The sequence below is a fragment of the Adiantum capillus-veneris genome, chromosome 2 (assembly GCF_014529385.1).
Source record: "Adiantum capillus-veneris isolate H3 chromosome 2, ASM1452938v2, whole genome shotgun sequence".
NCBI lineage: Eukaryota > Viridiplantae > Streptophyta > Polypodiopsida > Polypodiales > Pteridaceae > Adiantum > Adiantum capillus-veneris.
In genome coordinates, this window is record NC_140932.1 from 48,455,731 (window position 1) to 48,469,170 (window position 13,440).

Genomic DNA, 13,440 nt, shown 5'->3' on the forward strand with positions numbered 1-13,440 from the left:
CTCTAAGCCACTTCAATTTCGTTTCTATATGCAAGGTGAAGTCCCAGTAATGATGGTTCACTCCGGGCCACATGCAGGTTGCAGCTTGTGCATAGTGATGTTTGTGGGCCCATGCAAACTCTTTCCTTGGGTTCTTTATGTAGATAATTTGCTGATCACTGGACCAAATGAGATACATATTTCTGAATTTAAGGCTGATTTGAATGCTACTTTCAAGATGAAAGATTTGGGACTGTTGAATCATTACTTGGGTATACAGTTTAAGTAGTGTGATGATGGTATTGCCTTGTGTCAGAAAAGTTACATAGAGACATTGCTATGTAAGTTAGGACTTGAGGATTGCAAACCTATTGCCACTCCCATGGAAACAGGTTTGAAGTTATTCTACATGATGCTAGTAATCCTGTTGATGTCACTCTTTACCAAACTGTTGTTGGGTGCCTCACTTATGTATGCAACACGAGGCCGGATATTCAAATGCAGGCTCACAGGTTAGCAAATTTATGCATAGACTAGGGTCTAAGCATTGGCAGACTGTCAAGAGGAGTGTTTGATACCTTAGTGGCACTTTACATCTTGGCTTGTTTTATCCCAAGGGGGGATCATTTCCGCCAGACTTACATGCTTTTTTGGACTCAGATTGGGCTGGTTGTTTTGACTTGTGAGTGTCCACAAGTGGTTTTTGTTTCATTCTTGGCAGTTCATGTATATCAGGGTTGAGCAAGAAGCAACCTACTGTGGCCACTTTGAGTTGTGAGGCTGTGTATAGGGCAGTCTTCATAGCTACGGTTGAGTGTATATGGCTCAGACGCCTTATGGCTGATTTGGGTGTTGGACAGGACACTGCCAACACTATCTACACTGACAGTCAAAGCGCATTGGCAGTTGCGAGGAACCCAGTTTTTCATGCTCGCACAAAGAACATTGAGATGCATTACCACTATGTCAGGGAGAGGCTCTCAATAGGAGAGATCAGCTTGGCTTATGTGCCAACACAGGGCAACCTTGCAAATTGTTTCACAAAGGCATTGTCTTGTGAGAAGCTCGAAGCTTTCTGCAAAGATTTGGGCTTACTCCCCTTTGTGGAGCGATAATATCCTCAAGGCATGGAACTTCCCTTTACTCATGTGCCAGCTCTTGTTCATTGCATCACTCCAAGGGGGATTTGTTACCATATACATGTGGTAGTGATGTGTGTGAACACACTAGGATCGCCGGGGCATTTTTCCCTCTTTAGGAGGTTTTTTCCCCCATGCATTGTATATATGCCCATTCATTCTAGGGCTATCTATCTTTCCATTACACACTAAGTTACACACTCTCTATTGTGTGCCTTGGGCTTCCTTTGTCTTCTCCAAGCTGTGTGCGTTTCTCTGCAACCCTAATTCCAACACCAATTACCTCTACATTGCTCCTTATTTTTCCACTCTTTGTGGTTTGGTTATCATGCATGTTAAGGAATGTGCCAAGCATCTATTCAATGGACTCATCCTCAACATAGTGATCATATATGGTTCCATATGTTGTAGAATAGTGTTTGTTTTGAAAATCCTTGGCCTCTACACGGCTTGTGGGTCTATAATTGGTGTCATGTTAGGAGTCTCAAGTTGATCACTAGCACTTTGTATGACTAGAAAGACCAAATACAAACGAATGATGAATCAATCACACCATATTTATGGATGTGAATGTTACTATATTCATGTGGTAGTGATGTGTGTGAACACACTTAGGACCACCGGGGCCTTTTTCTCCTCACTAGGAGGTTTTTTCTCTTGTGCATTGTATGTATGCCCATCACCCTAGGGATATCTCATATTTCTATTTCACACTAAGTAATACACTCTTTGTTGTGTGCATTAAGATTCCTTTGTCTTGTCCAAGATGTGTGTGTTTCTCCGCAACCCTATTTCCATCAATTCGTATTAAAGCAAGTGGCGTCCTGATGGGTTTAGTTGCTAGATTTTTGCAAATCTGGTGAGCATCACTAGATTAAAAAAAAAAAACATCCGGTAAGCTCGTAGAGCTTAGTCTCCTTAGATTTTCCATTCGAGCTCATTTTGGCCTCCGTTTCCACTACTTGTAGTACTGTGTAGGCAATATGGTCATTTTTGCGAAAATTTCTATCAGTGCTCAGTTATGCATAACATGTCTCTTCTACGGGTTTTCTATATAGCATGTGGTCCTGCTTTGTTTCTCCTCATTTTGGGCACTTTTCACATCAGGTGTAGGCATTTTCCATGACTCATTACAACAGCAAAGATGTGCTCAAGATGTTTGTTGCTGAGGTTAACTTTGATGCAGACAATTATCCAGTGTGGGCTTACATGGTGCATCATGTACTTGTGTCAAATTGAATTTAAAATGTGGTCCTAGGGATTGATGTATGACCAGGTTCTAAGAATGCAAGAAATGTTAAGGATGTTGTAGGTTTTATGGGCAGGGTTGTTTTTGTGGGAGCTGTTTTGCCTACAACTGAACAAAATTGCTGGAAGAGATAAGGAGGCTCATGCATTGATTGCATTTTTTGTGAAGTGCACTATTACTTCTCACATTTGTTCAACAAAATCTACAAAATAGGCTTGGGATATTCTGGTTGGTCTTTATGCAAGCTGCAATGAGGCTGAAATTGCATTGCTGCGTAAAGAGGTGGAGTCAAAGATTATGCATGAGTAAGATGAAATGGACACTTTCCTTGATGGTATCAAGGATACAAATGAGCAAAGTATTTTTGCAAGCGAGGTCATTTCTTGCAAATCCCTTGTGTAGACCGTTCTTGATGATTTGCTAGATTTTTACAAGGCTTTTGCTAGTACTTGGAGACTTATGACTCGAGGAAATCCAGAAGTTGTCAAGTTTGATGTATTATGCACATTGCTATTGCAAGAGTCACTTTCTTGAAAAAATAGGGCTAAACACCGTGAAATTGAACATGCCTTTGTTGATTCTCAAATAAAAGGTGATAATAGAAATATAGCCACTTCTCATGGTTTTTGGGCGAGTAAAATATCATATGTTTTCAATGCTTTTACTGGAAATACCTTGTCTGGGAATTCTAGTGAAAAGTGAAAAACAACTATGTGTTGCCATTATTGTAAATCTAATGATCACTTGATCAAGTAGTGTCCAAAATTGAAGGCTAGAAAGGCTAAAAAGAAAGAAGTTGGCTCCACTAGACTACTCTGATGTGAAAGGAGATTGTGATGATGGTGTTGGTGTAGAATGGGCTTTTAGTTGGTTCTTCAATAGGGCTATCTTATCTTTCTACTCATCACTAAGTAATACACTCTCTGTTTTGTGCCTTGAGTTTCCTTCGTCTTATCCAAGCTGTTGAAGGCCGGTTTTCGAAACCGCGGCCACAAGAACCGATCCCAAATCAAAGAGGGAGCATAATACAAGGGAAAAAAATATTAAAAAAAAGTTTTACATGCACCACCACCCCTTCCATGCTTGCATGCAATGGGCCGCCTCTCAGCTTGGCCACACTCGTCCATTATCACCAGAGACGAGCTCTCTCTCTCTCTCTCTCCAGCTTGCTATCACTCTCTCTCTCTCCTGCTTGGCTCTACCAACCCACTATCACTCTCTCTCTCTCTCTCTCTCTCCCTTGTTCCAAGCCCAATGGCACATAAAACAAGTGTTCTCTCTCTCAAGGGCCACCATACAAAGGGACAAGAGTCTCTCTCTCTCTCTCTCTCTCTCTCTCTCTCTCTTTCTCTCTCTATCTCTTTCATTATTCACACTCACACTCTCACATTCTCTCTCTCTCTCTCTCTCTCTCTCTCTCTCTCTCTCTCTCTCTCTCTCTCTCTCTCTCTCTCTCTCTCTCCCATCTTGTCCACACTCTCTCGTCCTTAGCCAAGCTCTCTCTCTCCTTCTTGTTTGTCAACCAAGGTGGGCAACTCCCCTACTCTCTCTCCCTCTCATCCACCCCCTCACCCCCCTCAACACTCCCTCTCCCTGGTCCACCAACTAGTCTCTCTCTGTCTTTCCCTCGTTTAAACCCATGAAGGTGCAAAAGTCATCTCTCTCTCTCTCTCTCTCTCTCTCTCTCTCTCTCTCTCTCTCTCTCTCTCTCTCTCTCTCTTAACACACCCACCACACTCACACACCCTCTCTCTTCCCAACTCCCTCGCCATCCCCTCTTTCTCGCTCTCACTCACTCTCTCTCTAACCTGTGTCGTGGACCAGCCAACGCAGAGATTTTTCACTCTCTATACACACACACACCAACAAACGCACACAACCCCACCACTTTCTCCATCTCCCCATCTCTCACTCCCTCCCTCTCTATCTCTCTTTCCCCTCGGCCAGCCCGCAGGCGCAGGACAAAATAGTCTCTCTCTCTCTCTCTCTCTCTCTGTCTCTCTCTCTCTCTCTCTCTCTATACACACACACAGAGACGCGCACACACACTCACACACTCACCCCATCCCCTCAGCCCCTTGCCACCCCCCATGCTCACTCATGTCCTCTCTCTTCCCCTCGTTCTGTGTAGCCGAACAAGCCAAGCACGTAAAAAATTATAAAATAAATACTAAATAACTTTTTCTTTCTCTCATTCCCACACACGCTCTTGTCGCACACACACAGACATACTCTCACACACTACCTCTACATACACACACACACACACACACACACACACACCCTCACTCCAACCTCACCCATCTCCCACTCTCTTTTTGTACACACTCACATGCACATACATACACGAGCACACATAATTGTACGCACACATTCAAACACTCATGGGCACATGAACATAAACATACAGTACATGTAGCCATATGCACCCACAAAAGGTTTAAAAAGCGAAGGAATTTGACATAGACACCCAACACAAAAGAAGGAGGATGACCAAATCACGCGATAGCGATGCAAAATCAAGAAGTGATGCCGAAGGCATGTCCCGACCGGCCTGAAACTGGCGAACGTGCTACATCGACGCACCAGTGAGGCCCGCCATTCATCGGCATCTCGTCCATGACGCGTCTCCGTAGTAACATCTGTAGGGTATTATTATTTTCCGGTTTCAAGCCAAAAATCTTGTATACAAAAACCCATTGTAAATTGCCACCTCTTTCTAGGTGATGGTCACAAAGGCCCACCTAGGAGATATGATTTTTAAAATTCTCCTAAAACAAAGCAAGGGTCAACCATCTAGGAACCAATTCCTTGCTTTGTCTCTCCTGATTAGGGTCCTAACCTAATCGAATTATCCTAAACTAATGTAGCATGCACCTATAAAAGGGCACTGAGAGGTCACTATCAGGGAGAGGCACTCGCAACACTTGCATCAAAAGAGAGGGTATTTTTAGGGCAGCATTTTGGGAAGTTAGCACTATGAGAAGGAAGTCATGTCCAGACACTGACTCCAAGGGTTTCCACACATACGCAAGAGTAGAATCTTCGTGCTTATGAAATCACCTCTAAAGAACGCACTATAGGCTCACTATCTCTCTCTATCTCTCTCTATCACCACAGTCGCCATCTCGCCAAAGGAAAGGTTTTTGTAAATATTGCATTGATTCAAGTTTCCCTCACATCCCAAGGGGTTTTCATCACCTACGTCTCTCTCTCTCTCTCTCTCTCTCTATGTATGTGTGTGTGTGTGTCTCTGTGCAGTATTTGTGCTATTTTAAGTCATTGTTGTCCGCATCCTAGCCACTCAAAGCTAGATGGTGCCCACTATTCATTCACCGTGACTAGCTCAACGTGTAGGGTTCTGACGTTGAGGCCATCGGGTTCGTCTTGTTATTTGCGCTCGTCATTGTGTATGTTTCCTTAAAACCCTATTTCAACCAATTGGTATCAAAACAGGTTATGTCCTCCCGGGTTTAGTTACTCATTAGAAAAAAATATGAGCCCCAAAAGGGCCTTGTAAGGATCTCCAATTTTAAGGGATTAAGATTGAAAATGTGTGATTTAGAAGACAAGGCCGTTGAATGAGGGTATTCTCATAGGCTTTTTTTAAAGGCTGTCATAGGCTTTTTATAGGTTGAAATAGAGGCTAGGGAGGGAGGATAGGTACATTATCTCTCTATCCAAAAGATTGGTGGTCCTTATGACAATAACTACCCTCCACCCCTTTCTTTTTCCACATCATCAAGGGCGTCCATAGCTTAGCCCAAAAAAGCACCTTTTCCAAAAAAAATTTAAAAAAAATCACTTTAATCAAAATTTCTCCCCAACCTATATGTTTACCTAAAAATCAAATTTCTCTTTGAAAATCTCACTCTAGGCCTGCAAAATATCAAACTCCCACCTTTTTTTATTTCCCTCCAAAATCACTCCTCTCGCTCTCACTCCTCTCTCTCTCTCTCTTCTATGTCCGACTTTTCAGCACGCACTCTTCCTCCTTCCCTCTCTCACTCCTCCCTCTCTCTCTCTCTCTCTCTCTCTCTCTCTGTCTCTGTCTCTCTCTCTCTCTCTCTCTCTCTCTCTCTCTCTCTTCTCTCTCCTACTTTTTAGCACACACACTTCCTCCTTCCCTCTCTTTTTTGCAGGTCCACTCCATAGCTTTGATACAACTCCCCCCACCATAGCTCTCCACTCCATATCCCTCCTCTCCACTCCATAGCTCTCCTACAACTCTCCACTTCATAGCTCTCCTCTCCACTTCATAGCTCACTGCAGCTCTCCATCCCATTGTTGTTCACTCCATAGCTCACCTCTCCACTCTTCCTTGAGGCCAACTTTACTCCCCTTGCCATTGAGCTAGGCAAAATTACAAACCTCCCACCATCCACAACAAGATAGTCAAGTTCAGAAATAATTTCTCTACATGTTTGGCTGCCAAAGGACTTTGCACCCTCAAAGAATCTACTTGCAAATTGCACAACAATACCGTGGTGTATATCACACCAATGTGGACCTTTGGGTGCATGGTTGCCTCTACCCTAATGATGTAGCCATCAATGTGTATCCAACATTCAATAGCCTTGCTTCATTCTTAAAATATGTAGGTAGAGGGGAGCGAGGTCTTCTTGGATACTACAAGAAATTGTTGTCTATTGGAGCTACTACTGCACAATGTCTTTGCATCAATGTCAACTTCTTTACCATCCCACTAGTGGATTGCATGAAAAGGTCATTCATGCAGAGGAGGAAGTGGAAAGTCTTAAGCTAAAGGTGGAAGAGAAGTATGTTAAGATTGCAAAGCTTGAAGATAAGATTTTGCATCTTAAAAAGACATCCTTAGCTGCAAGGGAACATAAGAAGATCCTCAATGCCATATAGACTTTAGCCCCCAAAGGTGGTGCTAGAAAAAGAAGGGCTATAACTACAAGGTACATTTTGCTACGCTCCAATCCGTGCTTTTGGGGTAATTTTTTTGTCCATTCTTGTAGGAATTTTGTGGTAATGTTTTTGTTCATTCTTGTAGGAATTTTATTCAAGAGCTATGTCCTCCTGGCTACAGCCTGGAGGATCACATCCATTTGTTAAATCCGTGCCTTAAGATATCGGTCGTCGTATCTTAGCACTGATAGCCGTTTTTCGGCTTTCCATAATTGCCATAGTAAGCTACCTCACCCTATCAAATCACTCAAACATTTTGGTTATCCCTACCATTTCACTGTATATAGGTGTGTGTGAGTTAGGGGACTTTTCCCATATCTTCTTAAAAACCCTCAATTAGCTAGTCACTGGGCTAGTTGAGCCAAAAAAAATATAAGTACATTATGGCCCATTTGTGTGTAAATATTTCATTGTATATAGGGCCTAAATAAAATGAATTTTCATAATTATTTTGGTATTTATTTAAATATTTATACTTAGGTGTGTGTTATTTATGCTATGTACATTAACTCATCATTACCATATTTTTTCTTACCATTTTGCATACTCTTTATTCCATATAAAAATAATTTCATGCAAGCTTCTCTTATTTTTGGTGTAACTCCATCCCAACAAAAATCCAAAAAAAAAACTAGTCTTATTTATGTGTATATTTTTTCACTATTGTGATTTTTTTCTTCCTACATCTATTCTTTATTACTCTTTTAAATTAAACCACAAAAAATATTCATCTTTTTATGGTAGACTTATAATGAGAGAGATTTATTTTGATCCCTTTATAATTTTTTCACCTATATTATTTATATTTGACATGTACATATGTTTTAGACCCCTCAATATTTGATTTTCTTAGTTGTACTATTCACTTATATCATGATCTCAACAATATCTTCAATTATAGACCTACCAAATAAGGTCAAGGGTATGTGGCATGCATGCATGTACCATGGGGAGCTCACTCTTGGAGGTATTCAAAAAAATCATCCAAAGAAGGACCTCACAAGGACCTTGTTCAGTGGAAAAAACAGTCGGTTTTGCTGGATTTTTAAATATCACATGCTCCCCGAATTTGAAAAGGTGATACAAATAAAAGTTGTAGCTCGTGAGCTGAACTTTCACCTCAATTTTTTTTATATTTTTTTGAGCTACGAGTTGTGAGCTATGATTTTATTGGTGGACCCCAGTTTGCCCATGCTATGCAGACACACTCCCTCTTCCACTTTATCATTTTCCTCTTTCACACACACTCCTCCCTCTCCTTCCCACTCCCAAACCTGCAACTCTCATATCCTAATTCACCCTCTTCACCATTGCCACATCTCTCACACCTCCATAGCCTTCATCATCCAATTCTACACCCTATGTGTCCCCCTTTCTCTCTACACATATGTCCATATTACCATACTCTCTTCAACTTTGTAAAGAACTTCAAAAAAATCAGCAAAAATCCAAAGATAATCTCTACAAATGAAGGCTTTTATCATGAATTTTCCAAGGTTTGAAGATAACGTAGCTTCATCGACACGCGTTACTTTGCCATGCCGACTACTTCTTCTTCCGGTGCTGTAAAGAGGTGAACGTCAACTTCTCTAAAGCTTCAACCTCTCTTTACAAGCTTATCCCTTCTCTAACTTTTCTCATCATATATCTCACCATTTGGTGAATGATTTTGTAAAACGTTTTTAGTGATAATTACTAACTACTAACCATTAACCTTATTGTAAAATGCACCCTCTACTACAGTAGGCACTCCCAAATTATTCACTCAATCCTCTCTCCTTTCATCCTCAAAAATTCTCTTTCCTTGAGGCCACATCCATGTGACTCAAAGGACAAGAGAGACCCACCCTCATTAAAATAAAAAATAAAATATGCATAATCTTTTATTCCTTCAAATAAACTTGATTAGTCCTAGTCCTAATCGGGGCTTCTAAAACCTATAAATAGAGCCCTTCTCTCCCTTGTAAATGAACACATGATCACACTACACCACACCATTTTCAACACATAACACACCACTCTTCAAGCGTAGTTGTGTAGAGTGTGTGCATCGTGAGTGCTCTATTCCATCACTACACATAGGTGCATGGAGAAGCTTGAAGTTAGTTATGCCATCTAGAGGAGTGGAGTGATACTATACTCTGCAATCACACTTGTAGCGTACTCTTGTCCATAAATAAGATTCATAGTTTTGGGTGCAATTGTATGCTGCAACTACGACTCTTCTCTCCAAATTGACTTGATAAGTTGGCTCATCAGGTGGTTGAAGGTATATTGTCCTTGAAGTTTGTTGTGCCATTTCATGCTTGGTGGTTTGAGGGCTTGTTGAATTGTTTGCCAAAACTTTGAGTTGTAAGAGGGTGCTTGGTGAGAGGTCTCCCGTGACCCTAAGACAATTTGTGTATTGGCAACAAGGTCAAGTTTTGTGTTGTCTCTCTATTTCTCATCAAGCTTTGTGTGCATCTAGTATTTAAGGCTAAGACTGAGTTGCTCAAGTTTATTTGTGCACTTTACCTCTATCTGGCGTGGTGAATGTTTGTGTTTGGTGTGTGTGGCTATCTTGCATTCCCCTCTCTTTGTGCGTTTGAGTACAAGGAGATATCACGTGCGTCCTAGTTCGCATCTACAACTAGGTGGTGGCTCTTTTCTTGTTTGGTTTCTAGATGTGGGTTTTTGTTGTCTCTGATTGTGCTTGCCCCAGCTCCAATTGAGCAGCACGGGAGCCTCGAAGGGTGTTTAGAGGCCGCTCTTCTTGTTTCCCGCCCCGGACCGCCTCAAATTGGTGCCCCCACTGAGGACTGACTTTGTGCTTAGTGTTGTTGTATTGCATGAATGCTTGAATTTCAACATAATCAAGTAGATTATATGAATCATGAAAACTTGTATGACCGAGTTTAATTTCAAGGCAACAAAAATTGATCTAGAATATGGTTTGGATTAGCATAACATAAGAAAGGAAAAAAATATTTTCACATAAGAATCTAGAATTCATGCTAAAAGACCTTTCAAAACTTTGTGTAGTTAGTTGATGTCATGAGAGAAAATGATTGTTAGGAACTAATCTTTGTGTGGTTCTAGCATTGAGAAACTATAACACGCTATACCTTTGATGATATGCCAATCTTCTTCGGAAATCTAGAAGAAGATGTTGATGATTTTCTTGCTGATTTTAGAATGGTTTGTCATATCCTTGGTAAAAGGGATGACATTGAAAAAGGGGATTTTCTATTGCTATGCCTTAGAGGCAATGCTGAGCAATGGTTTTGGAGTATCTATTCTCAAATTGAAGATGGATATACCCAGATTTCCAAAGCTTTGAAGACCAGATTCTCTAAATTTCCAACAACAGAGAAAGCATGGGCTTCATTAGGGAGACTTCAACAACATGGTGAAGACTACTATGCTTATGAGGATATTTTTTATCGTCAATGGGGAGGATGTGGGTTTAGTTCTACATTTCCAGATTATGTAAAAATGGAGCAATTTATTTCGGGTTTGTCTCCTTTCCTAAAGACTAAGGTTACTTGTAGTGGACCCTCTACCTTTGAAGAAGTGGTCACTATTGCCCGAAGGAAGTTTCACAAGTACTTCTACATCAAAAATGGTTTCCATCATGCTGGAAGAACCAACCATCATGAAAGTGTTTCTATCAAGGAGTCATCTCCTTTGCCATACTTGTCTCCTTCTACTCTGACAAATGTTGAAGAAGTTACTTACAGGCCAACTGATTATTCAAGTGCTAAAGTGTGTGGCCAGGATTCAAATGTGGAATCTCTTTCTTCTACCTTTTGCAAAAATCGACACAAGATATCTCAAATGGCATTGATGATTCAATAATGGATACATCCAACCTTTTGGCAGAGGATCAATTTCTAGTCCGAGCAGACGAAGCTTTTGTGCAACATGACTCTATGGAGAATGAAGACCTTGAAGGTAATCTTGATCTTATGGAATGTTCTGAGAGTGTATCTTGTCTAAAAGAAGAGAGTGAAGAAGAAGATGAAATCATAGGTGGGGAGATCATAGACCACATTGATCATAAAGAGATGATTGTGTACATGGAATGACAACTCCAAAACAAAGTAGAAGAGTGTGAGTTGAATCCATGTGAGGATAATCTTCAAGAAGTGTTTGTGGATGTGGAAAAGCATTGGTATGACCCATGTATATTAAGCATGGAGGAACCTATCATGCAAGAAGCCAAAGTTTTCACAAAATCAAACAGTAATCCATCAACCTTTGAGGTGGTACAATGTGAGGAGTTACAACCTTGCCAAAGGGGGGGCTTAGAAGCGGATGAAGAACATGGGAGAGTAGTAAAAAATAAAATCATAAAAGGAAACTGTCAGAAGGGTATCATTCTCTCCAGTGGTGTTTTAGTGGGTGGCTCTTCATTCATGGGACAATCTCTTAGCAAGAAAATCCAAGCTTTTGAAGCCCAAATCATCTTCACATTGGGTTTCACCTCTTCAAAGTCAACTTCTCCTCTCTTCACATATACCTTTCATCCGGGGCACCATACCTTCTTAAGTGGAAGAGGACATGAATAGTTGGTGATGAACAGATGTTTCCAAACCTTCTACTTTTGGTTCTTTGGTGTATGAAGGTCGCACATTGTGATGCTTCTGGTCTTCATCATAGATGAAAAACTTGTTGATTGCTACATGTGGATATTTCATCAATCAGTACCAAAATCTATTCTCTTCCAATGTGTTGGAAGCAATAGAAACCTTCATCTATTATCTACTTATATGGTAAACTATTTGCAATATCTTCCAAAAGCAGTTGGAAGCATGGATCAAGCTTTCCTAAATCATGAAGGTCATAGAATATTTGACTTGATGAGCCTACCCAGGTTGAATGAATTTTATGAGCTATAGTTCAGGAATTTTTTCATACAAGCTCTTGAAGATCGTAGCAGATATATCAACTTTACACAGGAGGAAGAGTAACCAATCTTTTATATCACATTCATAGTGATAGATGCAATGATGGACAACAATAGAATCTACAAGTTTCTTCAACCGAAATCAGTAAGTGATTCCATACCATACATCTCTCTTTGGGAAAGATATTTCAAGATCTTTGATCCTGGGGGGTGCTTATGGAAACTTTCTCAATAGAGGAGGTTTACTACGTCACTTCATTACATCCTACTATTTTCTCTGAGAACCTTTCATATCACACAAGGTTTTTTAATCATACAACAAAGGTTCTTCAAAGATGAGAGCAGACAAAGACAGACGTTACACAATCTACATGTTGTATGGTCGGATAAATGGTACATGAATGTACCATTATCTAAGGGGGGGGCTAATGATAGTCGTTTTTCGGATTTCCATAATTGCCATAGTGAGCTACCTCACCCTATCAAATCACTCAAACATTTTGGTTATCCCTACCATTTCACTGTATATAGGTGTGTGTGAGTCAGGGGACTTTTCCCATATCTTCTTAAAAACCCTCAATTAGCTAGTCACTGGGCTAGTTGAGCCAAAAAAATATAAGTATATTATGGCCCATTTGTGTGTAAATATTTCATTGTATATAGGGCCTAAATAAAATGAATTTTCATAATTATTTTGGTATTTATTTAAATATTTATACTTAGGTGTGTGTTATTTATGCTATGTACATTAACTCATCATTACCATATTTTTTCTTACCATTTTGCATACTCTTTATTCCATATAAAAATAATTTCATGCAAGCTTCTCTTATTTTTGGTGTAACACCATCCCAACAAAACTCCAAAAAAAAACTAGTTTTATTTATGTGTATATTTTTTCACTATTGTGATTTTTTTCTTCCTACATCTATTCTTTATTACTCTCATAAATTAAACCACAAAAAATATTATTATTTTTATGGTAGACTTATAATGAGAGAGATTTATTTTGATCCCTTTATATTTTTTTCACCTAGATTATTTATATTTGACATGTACATATTTTTTAGACCCCTCAATATTTGATTTTCTTAGTTGTACTATTCACTTATATCATGATCTCAACAACATTTTCAATTATTGACCTACCAAATAAGGTCAAGGGTATGTGGCATGCATGCATGCACCATGGGGAGCTCACTCGTGGAGGTATTCAAAAGAATCATCCCAAGAAGGACCTCACAAGGACC